The sequence below is a fragment of the Hemiscyllium ocellatum genome, chromosome 10 (assembly GCF_020745735.1).
Source record: "Hemiscyllium ocellatum isolate sHemOce1 chromosome 10, sHemOce1.pat.X.cur, whole genome shotgun sequence".
NCBI classification, from domain to species: domain Eukaryota; kingdom Metazoa; phylum Chordata; class Chondrichthyes; order Orectolobiformes; family Hemiscylliidae; genus Hemiscyllium; species Hemiscyllium ocellatum.
In genome coordinates, this window is record NC_083410.1 from 75,915,770 (window position 1) to 75,932,317 (window position 16,548).

Below are 16,548 nucleotides of genomic sequence, written 5' to 3' on the forward strand. Positions count from 1 at the left end.
ATATGCCACCCGCAACACTTTCCTGTAGCTTACCAATCATGCCACTTGAACTTCTGCCTACTTCTCAACCACCTGAATGTGATTGTCTCCGTTTCCTCATCAAGATGTAACATTCTGGGATACACTTAGATTCTTCTTCTATGCTCACTTTGGTACAGTTACTTTAGTTTTTCATCTGTTGTAATTCAGCTAATTTCTCTGAACTAAAAATACCTACTTTGTCCTCCACCTGTTCTTATTTTTTCTTAACCATTTGATCAAACATGGTCTCTGATAATTAAGCCACAACTTCCTTAGTTTTATTCTTTGATTTCTCCTTCTGTTTCAACCTTTGGCTTTGTGATTTTGTTACCACACAGCCAGAAAAATCTGAGGATAAACTTCCTGTAACACCTCAATTGCTGGATTTTCCACTGGCTTTTCAACAAGAGTAGGCATCCCTACCACCCATGATCCAGCGATATCATTACCGTAGATGAACTCTATTTCCAGAACCAAGAATTTCTCTATTACTCCTACCCCCACTTCACCTGACTCAACACCCTCAATATATAATGGAACATTGTTCTTACCACGAATCCATGTACTACCACCTTTTCTGGCAATAATTTGAATTCCATATCTCCTCACCTCATACCAAAGTTTGACTTGGTCCCACATCTTTTAAAGTTTGACTTTCTTTACCTGCCCCTCTTGGCATATATGTGTAAACCTTACTCTTGCAAGTAAATTCTTTCAACAGATCTGAAATTTTCTTCTCAAACAACCCCTGATCAGATTGTACATTCTTTTGCAAATTTTTACTTTCTGCTGTATTTTCTTTTACCACTTCAACAAAATTCACTGGCTTATCCTATTTCCCCATATCCATCTTCCCAGTGCTTTTTCTAAACCACCAACACTACAACTTCATGTGGCTTCCTTTCTTACAGTCAAAATACCTGAAATTTTTTACTTCTCTTTCCCTGTCCTGGGTTTCCTTTTTACCATGTTAAGTCTTTAATGAGAGCTCCTTTTCCATTGCCTCCTGAGGAGTTCTCTTTTCCAAATTTAGCCCTCACTGATAGATCTCGGTGTTCATGTACATAGATCCCTAAAAATTGCCATTCAGGTTGATAGGGTTGTTAAGAAGGCATACAGTGTGTTCCTTTTTATAGGTAAAGGGATTGAGCTTCAGAGCCACAAGGTCATACTGCAGCGGTACAAAACTCTGGTGCAGCTGCACTTGGAGTATTGCGTACAGTTCTGGTCACTGCATTATAGAAAGGATGTGGAAGCTTTGGAAAGGGTTCAGAGGAGATTGACTGGGATGTTGCCTGGTATGGAGGGCAAGTCTTATGAGGAAAAGTCGAGGGACTTGAAGATGTTTTCATTGAGAGGTGACTTAATTGAGACATATATGATAATCAGAGGTTTAGATAGGGTGGACAGTGAGATGGCGATAGCTAGCACGAGAGGACATAGCTTTAAATTGAGGGGTGATGGATATAGGACAGATGTCAGAGATAGTTTCATTACTCAGAGAGTAGTAGGGGTTTGGAACGCACTGCCTGCAACAGTAATAGACTCGCCAACTTTAAGGGCATTTAAATGGTCATTGGATAAACAAACGGATGAAAATGGAATAGCGTACGATGGATAGGCTTTGGATTGCTTCCACGGGTCGGTGCTGAAGAGCCTATACTGCGCTGCAATGCTCTACATAGATAGAAATTGATGTTTGAAGCCGAACTTTGTTTGTGAACCAAATCAATCATCGCAATTTGTGCTGCTAATTTTGTAGTCCTAACTGTTCCACAAAAGTTCTCACTGCTTTCAAGAAATTAATTTTTGAATCCAAGTAGTCTCAGAACATTATATGTTTGATCTATCTTCAATGCCTTTATCCACCTATCAAACTTACTGTGTTTGATCCTTCCAAACCCCATGTTTAACCAAGCTCCTTGAGATTCTGAAAATGTCTGTAGGCTTTTGATATCAGATCATATGCATTTAAGATGGCTTTTTTCATCTCATCATACTCTCTAGATACCTCCGGATACTGACACAAATACCTCACTTGTTTGGATCAACAATACCCGCATTCTCACTGGCTATTTCATTTGTTTAGCCATTTTCTCAAATGAAACAAAAAATGCTTCTCCATCCTTCTCGAACTTAGCCAATGCTTGGACATACTTACACAGATCCCCAATAGGCCTTTAGTTACCATGGAATTGCTCTCCATCATTAGCATCATCACTACTCCGTCCTTTCACTTCTAACTCTGCCTTTTTAAATCGGCTTTGTGTTTTCAGTTCCAACCTCTGAAGTTCAAAAACTCTCCCTTCTTCTGTTGGGACCATCTTTTCTCTTCTTGTTCTGCCAGTGCTATTCCTTTCCCCATCATTGCCATTGCTAAAGTTCAATTGAAAATGAAACAGTTTGAATTAGAGGCAATTTCCAAGGATTGATTGCATTCCTGGCAATTGTAAATGTGGAACTATTGTTGCAATACTTTCCCCTTTCCTCACAGACACAGGCAACTCCAATTTCAACTTCTTTGCCAATTCCACAAACTTTGCCTTGCTCACTTTCTGTAAAACTCATGAAGTGACTTCTTCCAGCCTCAGGAAACTGTTGATGACAGAAAGAGCCACTATTACACAAGGCACACCCTGTTTCAGCCAACTGAATTCGACACAGGAAAAGAGAACACCAACACTCACTACTCACTGAGTCTGAATATAATAATGCTGAACAGAACCTGGAATTAAAGGTTTTGACCTTGTCAAGGAGATAGCCCAGACCCTAACATTTTCTTATTTTAAAGGCAAGTGCCAAGTGTTACGTTCCAGATGCAATTTGATTGTCAAACTACCAGGCTTGAAACAAAACACTGGTGTAAATTCTTATACTATATTTAAATACAGACAAAATAAAATGAAAAGAATTGGCTTAACTAACAAACAAAATACTTAAAGTACAGGTATCTCTGGCATAATGTGTGCTTTGTCAACACAAATTGGCTAGAACATGATTGAGAATAGTGCAAACTTTCTACTGCACATATATGATGATTTTGTAGAGCAATTTTCTGTGGTAATTTTTTCATAGCATGAGGTTGCACAGGAATGCAACCATCACATTATACCAGAAATACCTGTAATAAGCTACTAATTAATTGTTCCAATATAGTAATATCCTATAAGTGTACCCATCGCAAAGGCAAAATCAATAAAATAGATTGTCTCATGCAATTTTAGCGGCAAGGAGAGAACCCCAGCTCTTATTGATGAGAAATAGAGAGTAAAGCTTCCACATTCAGCTTCAAGATTGCAGCAACTGCTACTGAAGGCTAAACTAAAAATCCTGGTTCTGTGACAGCTTGACTCCATCATTCTTTAAAAATAATGTAAGAACCTTAAGGCCTCAAGCTGTTTACTTCATTGCTTGAAGAAGGCCATTATCTCAATCTCCTCATAAAACAAGCAGGACAATATGCACCTCTTAAAGAGATAGTGTTATAGAGCCATAGAGTCAAAGAGGTGTACAGCATGGAAACAGGTCGTTCGGTCCAACTCGTCCATGCTGACCAGATATCCCGACCCAATCTAGCCCCACCTGCCAGCACCCAGCCCATATCCCTCCAAACCCTTCCTATTCAAATACCCATCCGGATGCCTTTTAAATGTTGCAATTGTACTCGCCTCCACCACTTCCTCTGGCAACTCATTCCATATACGGACCACCCTCTGCATGAAAAAGTCCCTTAGGTCACTTTTATATCTTTCCCCTCTCACCCTAAACTTATGCTCTCTAGCTCTGGACTTCCCCATCCCAGGTAAAAGACTTTGTCTATTTATCCTATCCATGCCCCTCATGATTTTATAAAGATCCGCCCTCATCCTCCAACACTACAGGGAAAACAGCCCTAGCCTATTCAACCTCTCCCTATAGCTCAAATCCTCCAATCCAGGCAACATCTTTGTAAATCCTTTCTGAACTCAAGTTACACAACATCTTTCCGATAGGAAGGAGATCAGAATTGCACGCAACATTTTAACATTGACCTAACCAATGTCCTGTACAGCCGCAACATGACCTCCCAACTCCTGTACTCAATACTCTGACCACTAAAGGAAAGCATACCAAACGCCTTCTTTATTATCCTATCTACCTGCGACTTCACTTTCAAGGAGCTATGAACCTGCACTCCATGGTCTCTGTTCAGCAACACTCCCTAGGACTTTACCATTAAGTGAATAAGTCTTGCTAAGATTTGCTTTTTAAAATGCAGCAACTCACATTTATCTGAATTAAACTTCATCTGCCACTTCTTAGCCCATTGGCTCATCTGATCAAGATCCTGTTGTAATCTGAGGTAATCTTCTTCACTGTCCATTACACCTTCAATTTTGGTGTCATCTGCAAACTTATTAAATGTACCTCTTATGCTCGCATCCAAATCATTTATATAAATGGCGAAAAGTAGTGGAGCCAGCATCGATCCTTGTGGCACTCCAGTCTGAAAAACAACCCTCCACCATCACCCTCTGTCTTCTACCCTTGAGCCAGATCTGTATCCAGTTCTGTAGTTCTCCCTTTATACCTTGCTAACCAGTCTCCCATAAGGAACCTTGTCGAATGCCTAACTGAAGTCCATATAGATCATATCTTATCATAGAATAGAATTCCTACAGTGTGAAAACACACCATTTGGCCCTTCAAGTCCATACCAACTCTTCAAAGTGTATCCCATCCCGACTCATTCCCCCTATTCTATCTCTGTAACCTTGCGTTTCCCATGGCTAATCCATCCAACCTACACTTCTCTGGATAATGTAGCATGGCAAATCTACTGAACTTGCACATTTTGCACTGTGGGAGGAAACCAGAGTGCCCAGAAGAAACTCACACAGACATGGGGAGAATGTGCAATATCCTCACAAACAGTCACCTGAGTCTGGAATTGAACCCGGGTTCCTGGCACTGTGAGGTAGCACTGCTAACCACTGAGCTACCATGCCACCCTGTCATATTGCAGGGATGTTGAAATGTTGGAAAGTTTACTAGGGTAATATCTGGAACAAGCAGATTGCCTTGTTACTCCATATTTACAGCAATATGCTTGATTCTTAACTGACTGTTAATTAGGGATGAGTTAGCCAGTGACTTCCTCATCCTTTGAATGAATAAAAAATACCCTTGCAGCATGTGAGTGCAGCAAATGATTTTAGGAAACTAGAGCACCTGGTAAAAACCCATGGAAGCACAGGGAAAACATGCAAACTTCCACAAAGTCACTCATGACTATAATTAAACCCAAATCCCTGGTGCTGAGGCTGCAGTGCCAAGCATTGAACCACTTTGCAACCCCAAAGCACAGAGTAGGTGAGTACAATGATGGTATTTGGCTCATGTAGGGAAAAGCTAAGTGCATATGGGTCAGCATAAGAATCAAAACACCTTGTGAGGAAATGTCTTGCTTTTGATAGATGTCCCTCAATACCAGCCTGGTTGTTAATGGAACCAATTCATTTAAAATGATGGTGGCAAGCATGCACCTAATGATTCATACCTTGAAGTGTGGGTAGTGTTGCTATCCTCTGTTTAATAATTACTTTCAGGTTTGTACTTTAGTCATTTCAAAAGTTGTTTTTAACAAATTTGATAATGTCAGAATGCAGATTTATCATAATCCTCTGGTCGTTTTTAGTGTCACAGTGACTGAAATCGTCTGGAGTTATTGATAGCCTAAAATACCTTAATCCCTTAAAATATGGTAATTTGAGAAATTGAGCAATTGTTAAATGGCTTATCCACCAAATTTGTTCTTGGGCAGGATTTGGCTGAGAGGTTAATTGCGTCAGTCGAGCTGATGTTTATCCTGTGCTTAATCCAATGCATCAGGTGCAGGTACATATAACAAGTCACTGTTAGTATAAATACAGCAAGATCCAGCTGGACAGCAGCAAAGCTAGACAGAGAAGCAAAGCATCATAACCAGCTGCATCAGGTTGCCAACAACTTACAGAACAATGGTAAGTTGCACATGATATTTCATTTTATGATTTATTGGAGTACCACAAGGATCGGTGCTGGGACCTCTACTTTTTGACATTTACATAAATGATTTGAATGTGAGCATAAGAGGTACAGTTAGTAAATTTGCAGATGACGACAAAATTGGAGATGTAGTGGACAGCGAAGAGAATTACCTCAGATTACAACAGGATCTGGACCAGATGGGCCAATGGGCTGAGAAGTGGCAAATGGAGTTTAATTCAGATAAATGTGAGTTGCTGCATTTTGGGAAAGCAAATTTTAGCAGGACTTATACACTTAATGATAAGGTCCTAGGGAACAAAGAGACCTTGGAGTGCAGGTTCATAGCTTCTTGAAAGTGGAATCACGGGTAGATAGAATAGTAAAGGAGGTGTTTGGTATGCTTTCCTTTATTGGTCAGAGTATTGAGTACAGGAGTTGGGAGGTCATGTTGCTGCTGTACAGGACATTGGTTAGGCCACTGTTGGAATATTGTGTGCAATTCTGGTCTCCTTCCTATCGGAAAGATGTTGTGAAACTTGAAAGGGTTCAGAAAGGATTTACAAGGAATTTGCCAGGGTTGGAGGATTTGAGTTATAGGGAGAGGTTGAAGAGGCTGTGGCTGTTCTCCCTGGAGTGTCGGAGGCTGAGGGGTTACCTTATAGAGGTTTGCAAAATCATGAGGGGCATGGATAGGGTAAATAGGCAAAGTCTTTTCCCTGGGATCGGGGAGTCCAGAACTAGAGTGCATAGGTTTAGGATGAGAGGGGAAAAATATAAAAGAGACCTACGGGGCAAATTTTTCACACAGATTGGTGGTACGTGTATGGAATAAATTGCCAGAGGAAGTGGTGGAGGCTGGTACAATTGTAACATTTAAGAGGCATTTGGATGGGTATATGAATAGGAAGGGTTTGGAGGGATATGGGCTGGGTGCTAGTAGGTGGGACTAGATTGGGTTGGGATATCAGGTCGGCATGGACGGGTTGGACTGAAGGGTCTGTTTCCATGCTATACATCTCTATGACTCTATTTCTTTAGTATTATAGAATCCTGACAGTATGGAAGCAGCTCACTCAGCTCATTGAGTCACACTTGCCCTCTGAGTATCCCACCCAGACCCAGCCCCCTTCCCTTTCCATATAACCCAACATTCCCCATGGCTAAAACACCTAGCATGAACATCCCATATCGTGATGTCCAATTTAGCAAGGCCAATCCACTTAACCTGCACATCTTTGGAATGTGGGAGGAAACTGGAGCACCCGGAGGAAACCTACACAAACACAGTGAGAATGTGCAAACTTGACATAGACGCTTGCCCAAGGATGAAATCAAACTCAGGTTCCTGATGTTGTGAGGCAGCAGCACTAACCACTGAGCCACCCCAGATCTTGTCTTTGGTAAGTTGATTTAATTTCATTTTAAAATATCACATTGTTAATACCACTTTTACCTCAGCCAAAAATGTGTAGGTCCAAACCTCTCAACAAATTTCAGTAGAAGTCCACATGACAAACATTCACTGTTATGCTCTATCCTCATTCAGGTATTTGAGGTAATGACAAGGAGGATCAAATTTATAAAGCATGGCTATCTCTGAAAGTCATTCTATCCTTAACTAGTTCATGCCTCTCTAAATGACAGTATCTGATTTCAGGATTGATTTCAACAACTTGCCCACCAAAGAAAGATGAACTGGTCTATAATTTTTTGGCATTTCATTTTTAAACAATTGAAACGCATCAATATTTCTCCAGTCCTTCAACACCTCACCTGTATCTAACAAGGATTGAAAAGTAATCCTCAGAGTATCTGCTATTTTCTCAAAGCTGCTTCAACGCAAAGAGTATTAAAGGTAAGGCAGATGTGCTTAGAGTCTGGATCAATACAAGACACTATGATGTTGTGGCCATCACAGGGGCTTGGTTGAGAGAGGGACAGGACTGGTTGCTCAACGTTCCAAATGTTCCAATGTTTTGTTGTTTTAGTTGAGGTAAAGAGAAAGAGATGGAGGAGTTACGTTACTAATCAGGAGAATATTACATCTGAACTCAGAGAGGACGTACTGGAGAACTCATCCACTCAGGCAACATGGGTAGAGCTCAAAAACTAGATGGGTGCGATCACTTGAAAAAGATCATACTATAGTCTCTCTAACAGCCATCGAGACATTGAGGAGCAAACATGTAGGCAGATGATGGGAAGATGCAATAATGTCTTAGCAGCTGACTTTAATTTCCCCAATATTGACTGGGCCTCCTTTAGACCAAGAGGCTTGGACAGGACAAAATTTATTAAGTGCACCCAAGAGGGTTTCACGAAACAGTATGTGGACAGTCCAACTAGAGGAGGGGCCATGCTGGTTCTTGTATTGTCTAAAGTGCCTGGCCATGTGACTGACCTTTCAATGTTGGACTGGGGTATATAAAGTTAAAAACACCAGGTTGTAGTCCAACAGGTTTATTTGGAACCACTAGCTTACGCAATGCTGCTCCTTCATCAGGTGGTTGTGGAGCATAAGATCATAAAACACAAAATTTACAGCAGAAGTTTACGATGTGATGTACTGAAATTATATATTGAAAATGTCTTGGATTATTTGTTAAATCTCTCATCTTTTAGAATGACCTGTTAGTTTCAATTCTTTTGTAAATCCCAGAATTTCTTTAAAGTTACACTCTCAAGTGAACTTTAACAATAGGTGCCATGTCAGCTCAGATAATGCATTGAAGGCGTATGGTTAAAGTCTGTCTGTCTGTGTTCCAATGTTCAGACTGATTCTATTTCTAAAAAAGGGATTTACAGAATCTTACATGGATTCATGCAGGTTTTGAACAAAATAAAATGTAATTCTGCAAGTGCGAATTCACACCACAAACTTATATGTGTATGCGTGCATGTGGATGTGGGTTTGTGTGTTGAGAGGGTGTGATTGTCTGTGAAAGAGTGTGTGTATGTGCGTGAGTGTAAAGGTGTATAAGTCTATGAGAAGGTTTGAGTGTGTGGGTGTGTATGTGTGAGTATATGAGAAAGAGCTTGTGTATGAGAAAGGGTCTGTGTGAGTGTATGTGTCTGCAGGAGTGAGAGTGTGTGTGTGTACACACTTGCATGTGTGTGTGTGAGAGTGTGTGTAGTGCAGTAGGGTTACCTGTAGTCTGACATGAACCCAAGGTCCCGGCTGAGGCTATCCCCATGGATACCGAACTTGGCTATCAGCCACTTTGCATTATTCCTGTCCCAATGTTCACCTTGGAGGATGGTCACCCAAAAGCCCGATGCCGAATGTTCTGGACTGCTGAAGTGTTCTCCAACTAGGAGGGAACACACCTGGCTGGTGATTGATGTATAGTGTCCATTCATCTGTTGTTGTAAGGTCTGCTCGGTCTCGCTAATGTACCATTCCTCAGGGCATCCTTGCCTGCAGCTAATGAGATAGACAATGTTGGCTGAGTCACATGAGTACATGCTGCGTACATTGTGGGTGGTGTCCCCACTTGTAATGGTGGTATTCGTGTCAACCCTCTGACACGTCTTGCAGAGACATCAGCCATGACAGGGTTGTATGGCGTTGTCCTGAAAGCCGGGCAGTTTGCTGCAAGCAAACCTCTGTTTGAGGTTTGGTAGTTGTTTAAAGGTAAGAAGTGGAGGCTTGGAAAAGGACCTGGCATTGTGTGCATCCTCATCGAAAATGTGTTGCAGGCTGTGAAGAACATGGCGTAGCATTTCAGCTCCTGGGAAGTGCTGGACAACGAAGGGTACCTTGTCAGTTGCAGCATATGTCTGTCTCCTGAGGAGGTCATTACGGTTTCTCGCTGTGGCACTTCGGGATTGGCAGTCGATGAGTTGAGATCATAGCCTGTTCTTACGAGGGCATTCTTGAGTACTTCCAAGTGCTCATCACGTTCCTACTCATCTGAACAGATCCTTGTATATGTAGGTCTTATCCGTAGGGGATGGCTCTTTTAATATGTTTGGAATGGAGAAGTGTAGCTTCATGAGGTTATCCGTGGATTCACGGTAGAGTGATGTGTTTGAGGTGCCTATCCTGATGGAGTGCATGTGTCCAAGAATGAGACAGATACCGAATTTGATGGTGGGATGAAACTCATTGATACCACTGTGTAGTTGTTTCAGTGACTCCTCGTCGTGGGTGCAGAGAAAGAAAATGTCATCAATATACCTGGTGTACAGGTCTTGCATAGAGAAGAAGCCTTGTTCAGACCTGTGCATGAAAATGTTGGCATACTGGGGTGCAAATTTGGTTCCCATGGCTGTTCCATGAATCTGGATGATGAACTGGTTGTCAAAGGTGAAGACATTGTGGTCAAGGAAAAAATGGATGAGTTGTAGGACAGTGCTTAGAGATTGGCAATTGTTGGTGTTGAGTACTGAAGCTGTCATCATGGGGGATGCTGGTGTAGAGTGTGAAACATCCATTGTGAAGAGGAATGTTCCCAGTTCGACTGGCTAGTGGGTGCTGAGTTTCTATAAGAAATCTGTAGTGTCACGACAGAAACTGGGTTTCAAGATGCCTTCGACATAGCCAGAGAGATTCTCACACAGGTTCCCATTGTCTGCTACAATGGGATGTCCTAGTGTGTTGGCTTTGTGTATCTTTGGAAGGCAGTAGAAGTTGCCTACGCAAGAAGTACATGGGATGAGGGCGCGTAGGGAACTCTGAAGGACTGGATCCAAGTCCTGATCAATGTTTTTAGTTTTTAGATTAAACAAACAATCCATGTCTTTTTCAATGTATCATTTCAGTTGCATCGCACTGTAAACGTTTGCTAGAAATTCCGTGCCTCACGATCCGATATACTCCACAACCACCTGATGAAGGAGCAGTGCTCTGAAACTCATGCTTCCAAATAAACCTGTTGGACTATAACCTGGTTTTGTATGACCTTTCCAGTGGGGAAGCATTTTTGAAAATGATCACAACTCCTTAAGTTTTAAGATAGCTATGAATAAGTCAGGACTTTGTGTCAAGGTACTAAATTGGGGGAGGGCAAATTACATCAGTATTAGGCAGGAGCTAACTGGGAGGAGCTGTTAACAGGCAAGTCCACATTTGACATGCTGGTATTGTTTAAAGGCTTGGCGATGAGAGTTCAGAACTGGCATGTTCCAGTAAGGCGAAGGGCAAGTTGAGGGACCCTTGGATAATACATTTAGTCAAAAGGAAATAAGAGGCATATGTAAGGTTTCAGAAACTAAAATTGAACAGGTCCTATGAGGAATATAAAGAAAGCAGGAAAGAACACAAGCAGTGAATTAAGAGAGCAAGATGGAGCCATGAAATTACCTTGGCAAGTAGATCATTGCTTGCAGCAAACTGCCTGGGTTTCAGGACAACACAACCCTGTCATGGCTGATGTCTCTGCAAGACATGTATTAAAACAAGAGGATAATTAGGGAGAAGGCAGGACCACTCAAGGGTAAAGGAGGGAAATGATGCTTGGACACAGAGGATGAGGGTGAAATCCTAAACAAGTAGTTTGCATTGGTATTCACCCACGAGAAGGATATAGAGTATTGTGCAATTTTTGTGGAGCATGCTAATTTGTTAAGGCATTTTGAGATCAAGAAAAAATTGGTGTTGACCTCGTGAAGAGTATTAAGGTGGATAAGTCTCGAGGGCCTGATGATATCTACCCCAGGTTATTGAGAGTTGCAAGAGAGGAAATTGCTGGGGCCTTGACCGAAATCTTTGTATTCACATTAGCCCCTGGAGAGATCCAGGAAGATTGGCGAGTAGCCAATCTTATTCCTCTGTTCAAAAAGGGTCATAGGGATAATTCCATACACTATAGACCTGGGAGCATCACTCGGTGGTTGGGAAGCTACTGGAGAGAATTGTTAGGGATAGGATTTACATGCAATTGGAAAAATATGGCTTTATGCAGAGCAGATCATGTCTTATGTACTTGATTGAATTTTTCAAGGTGGTAACGAAGGTGATGGATAAGAGTAGAACAGTGGATATTATCTACATGGACTTTAGTAAGGCTTTCGACAAGGTCCGTTATGGTAGGGTCATCCAGATGATTAAGATGCATGGGATCCATGGTGACCTGGCCGCATGGATTAAGAATTGGCTTGCCCATAGAAGGTGGAGGGCAGAGGTGGAGGATTGATTTTCAAACTGAAGGTCCATAGCTAGTAGTGTTCTACAGTGATCCATACTGGGCCCTCTGCTGTTTCTGATATATATAAATGACTTCGATGAAAATGTGGATGGATGGGTTCATAATTTGCAGATGATACAATGATTGATGGAGTTGGGGCTAGTGTAGAAGGCTGTCAAAGGACACAGTGGGATATACTTAGCTGCAGATATGGTCGGAGAAATTGCAGATGGAGTTTAATCCATGTACGTGTGAGGTGCTGTACGTATGGAGATCAAATGTTAAGAAAAAGTATACAGTCAATGGCAGAATCTTGAACAATGTACAGAAGGATCTTGTAGTTCAAGTCCATAGCTCTCTGAAAGTGGTTACACAAGTAGATAGAGTGGTGAAGAAGGCATAAGGCATGCTTGCCTTTATTGGTCAGGGAATTGAGTACAAGAGTCAGGATGTCATGTTGCAGCTTTACAAAACTTTTGCTAGGCCCCACTTAGAGTATTGCATTTAATTCTAGTCACCACATTACAGGAAAGATGTGGATGCTTTGGAGGTGGTGCAGAAGAGGTTTAGCAGGATGTTGCCTGAATTAGAGTGTGTGAACTATAAGGAGAAGCTAGAAAAATTCAGGTTGTTTTCTCTGGAGTTCCAGAGGCTGAGGGGAGATTTGATAGACATCTTAAAAATTATGAGATGTATAGATAGGGTTGACGGTACAACTCTTTTCCCCAGAGCAGAAATGTCTAAAACAGGGGGGCATGCATTTAAGGTGAGAGGAGGAAAGTTCAAAGGAGACGTGAGGGGCAAATTGCTTTAGTGTGGTCTGAGTATAGAACGCACGACCACTGGTGGTGGTGGATGCAGATATGATACGGGCATTTAAGAGATCTTTAGATAAGCACATGAATATGCAAGGAAAGGAGGACTATGGACCAAGGGTAGGCAGAGGGATTAGTCTAATTTAGCACCATGTTAGGCACAACATCGAGGATCAAAGGGCCCATTCCTATGCTGTACTATGGTCTACGTTCTAATCCTAGGGAAACAATCCATCCTGTCCTGCGTGGATCTATTTTCAAGGATTCCAACTCCTAACATTTCCACTCTCATACTTTGTCCAATATTTCACACTGCCTGTCTTGGATTAAGTATCCACAACATCCGATTCCTGATTACGAGGACAAAAAAAATTTAAATAATTTTCCCATATCCTCTGGATCTTCAAGATGTTCCTTTCTTCATCTGACAGGTCCCACCTTTTCCCTTGGCTATTTTTTTGCTCTTGGTATACTGCTAAAACATTGTTGGATTTTCTTTCATCTTGCATGCTAGTATTTTAGCATTTCCTTTCATTTTGTTTTTTCTTGATTCTTATACTTTCTTTACTGCAGTATTGAGTTTTGTGAGTATTATAAGCTCTCCTACTGTTTAATTTTTCCCTGTATTTTTCTAGACAGCCATGGAGTCCATATTTGTCAGTGTCATTCTTATTTTTGAAGGATTTTGTCTGATTTGTGCCTCAAGGATCTCACTTTTGTGCCTTCCACTGGTATACCATTGATGTATCCTGTACCATTTAGCAGTCCTGTCCAGTCCACCTCAGTCAGTTCAGCTTTATAAAGAAAAAAATTGACATTCCCTAATTAAAAGCTTTTAATCCTGATTGTTGTCCTTTTCCATAAGACTAAATCCAGCCAAATTGAGGTCACTATCCCTGATACGGTCATCTGCTATTAATTTACCCACTTGCCCATCTACATTTTCTAAAACTAAACGCAGAATTGTGTCTCCTCTCATTAGGCTTGTAAGATAGTTTAAGCATCTTTTTCCTGGACACAGTACATAAATAGTTCACACTCAATGTCACTTATATTGTTTGAAAAACCCAAATGATAGTGGGATACTTATAAGCTCCTATTTATTAATGTCCTCTCAATCCAACAGGCTCAAATTTATCTACATTCATATTCTGCTATCTCCCTCACTTATTTGGTGGTGATGGGGTATCTGCAATATATGTGTAGTAGTGTAAATGATCCTTTTTTATTCTTAAACTCAACCCATGAAGCCTCATTTAATTAACCCATAAAGTATATCATCTTTTCGTGATTGTAAATAAGACCATAAGACATAGGAGTGGAAGTAGGGCCATTTGGCCCATCGAGTCCACTCTGCCATTCAATCATGGCTGATGGGCATTTCTACTCCACTTACCCGCATTCTCCCAGTGGCCCTTAATTCCTTGTGACATCAAGAATTTATCAATCTCTGCCTTGAAGACGTTTAGCGTCCCAGCCTCCATTGCACTCCGCGGCAATGAATTCCACAGGCCCACCACTCTCTGGCTGAAGAAATGTCTCCGCATTTCTGTTCTGAATTTACCCCCTCTAATTCTAAGGCTGTGTCCACGGGTCCTAGACTCTCCGCCTAACGGAAACAATTTCCTAGCGTCCACCCTTTCCAAGGCATGTTTTATCTTCTAAGTTTCTATTAGATCTCCTCTTAATCTTCTAAACTCCAATGAATACGATCATTGGATTAGATTAGATTAGATTACTTACAGTGTGGAAACAGGCCCTTCGGCCCAACAAGTCCACACCGACCCGCTGAAGCGCAACCCACCCAGACCCCTACATTTACCTCTTACCTAACACTATGGGCAATTTAGCATGGCCAATTCACCTGACCCGCACATCTTTGGACTGTGGGAGGAAACCGGAGCACCCGGAGGAAACCCACGCAGACACGGGGAGAACGTGCAAACTCCACACAGTCAGTCGCCTGAGTCGGGAATTGAACCCGGGTCTCAGGCGCTGTGAGACAGCAGTGCTAACCACTGTGCCACCGTGCCGTGGATGACTCTTTAATCCATACTGCTAATCTTGTCTTTGTCACCCACTCTATCCTGTCTGAAAACCCAAATAAGGGGTTAATGAATTGTTAACTTTGCCTCTCCCTTAGCCAGCTTTCCATTATAGCAATGGTATCATGCTGCCATTTATTTCTGTGCCCTCAGTCCATCAGCTTAGTTTGTAATACTGCTTGCATTGAAGTATAAAGAGCTCAACCCGGTTAATTTATTTTGCTGGACACTTTTTAATAATTTGTCTTTCCAAGCTGCAGATATATCACCAACAAATGTTCTACTACCTGTTTCCTGATCAGGTAACCCCCCATTTTGGTTCCCATACCCCTGCCATGGTAGTTTGAAACTTTACCTACCAAATTAGCGAAAGCCCCCACACAGCTATTTATCTCATTTCTGCCCAAGTGCAATCTGTCAAGCTTGTACATGTGCTACCTTCCCTAGAAAGTCCCAAAGCCTCAAGATCTGAACCCATTTCTGGTACACTGTTTCTTCAGCCATGCATTCACTGATCTTATTCCTGCTCTTGCTAGTACTGGAGTAATCCTGAGGTTACTACATTTGAAGTCCTGCATTTTAATTTATCTCCTAACTTTCTACATTCAGCTTTCAGATCCTTATCCCTTTTCTTACCATGTTGTTGGTACCTTTGTGTACCACACCCACTGGCTGCTCAACCTCCTGCTACAGAATGTCCTACAGCCACTCGGTGATATCTTTGGTGCTGGCACTAGGGAGGCAACATGCCATCCTGATTTCACATCTGCAACCACGGAAGTACCTATCTGTATACCTTACTTCTGAATCCCCTACCATTATAGCCAGTCATTTTCCATCCCTTTCTGCAGCAGAGCCACCTATGGTGCCATCACCCATGGCTAATGTGACTTTCCTCTGAGAGGCTATCCCTACCTATGTATTGAAGCCACTACCTGCTTGAGAAGGAAGAGGTTGGGTGGATGATCACAGAGATTCCTACACTTTCTTCCTCAACATGTGACTTTGTCTGATGGTCACACATTCCCCTTCTGCCTTTGCAGTCCTCACTAGTGGTGTGGCTACCTCACTAAGCATGCTGCCTAAGACATTCTCAGCATCACTGATATTCCACAATGTCTCTATCCATAGCTCCAGCTCCAGAAAGCTGTTATCCAGTAGCTGTAGTTGGACTCACTTCTTGCACACATGGACACTGGATGCATCCCTTATTTCTTACATCATAAGAGGAACACAGTAGAGGTCTGTGGTCTCCTATTATCTCAATCTCTCCAGATTGAGAATTTCTCTCTTTAGAGGTAGAGATACAAAAGTGTCCAGAGGGCAATCTTTTCACACAGAGTTGGTGAGTGTCTGGTACAGGCTCTCCTTTCTTTGAGTTGAGAACTTGAAGCCTGAATCTTTTGGTTTGCTGTTGCTAAACTAAAGCAAATTATGTGTTCAGGGTTATAGCAGTGGGATCATGCTGGTCAAGGGGAAGGAAGAGTTGTGGCAAAGGTAGTTGTATCAATGGTCTCAGTATATGTTAAA